The sequence below is a fragment of the Echinococcus granulosus genome (genome assembly GCF_000524195.1).
Source record: "Echinococcus granulosus chromosome Unknown EG_S00001, whole genome shotgun sequence".
Classification (NCBI taxonomy): Eukaryota; Metazoa; Platyhelminthes; class Cestoda; order Cyclophyllidea; family Taeniidae; genus Echinococcus; species Echinococcus granulosus.
In genome coordinates this window covers 44,439-45,130 of record NW_020170381.1, presented here as the reverse complement: position 1 = coordinate 45,130, position 692 = coordinate 44,439, and positions in this window count along the sequence as shown.

The window sequence follows — 692 nt, the reverse complement described above, 5'->3', positions numbered from 1 at the left end:
GACATGAATGACCGTTGATGGATTTCCTCCTATTTGACCTAATTTATTTCTTTTTAAACAATTGCCTCACACATTTGCGATGCGCCAGCTCGGGTGAGAGATCAGTGATGCGCCATTTAGTTTCAAACAAAGGAAGTAGTAACCGTAAAGCCAACGCGTAGGAATGACTTAATATATAAATCAGCAGTACACTACAAATGCTACTGGCTCAACACAAGGACAAGGCGCGCCAATGAATAAGAGTGTTTGGGTGGTTGAACTGCAAAGACTAACAACTTATTCACCATCAAATACATATTGCTTTAGGGCCTTAAAAAAACAACTTGCAAATGCACAAAAAGACGTTACTTGACAGCTAGCGGCGTTTTTTCATGAAGCCACTGATGTAGGACCTGGTTTGAAAACATGGTCCTCCCTCCACCACTTTGCCCCAGCACAGGTATTTCACCAATCAGTTATGTGCGTGCAGATTAAAACATTATCTAGTTTTTAGCACCACCGCTCAAATGAACCCTTCAACACTTCCCTGCAGGAACGAAGTAAGCTCCGTTGCTACAGCGCCTGGCATGTTTCTATGTATTCAAAGAAAGCTGTGCAAACTTAGGTTAGATTGGCACTGGAATCAGACGATACACAGGTTCAAGCCTTGTGGATTTCCCCTCTACCAGCTGGATTTTTTTGTAACCTGATTA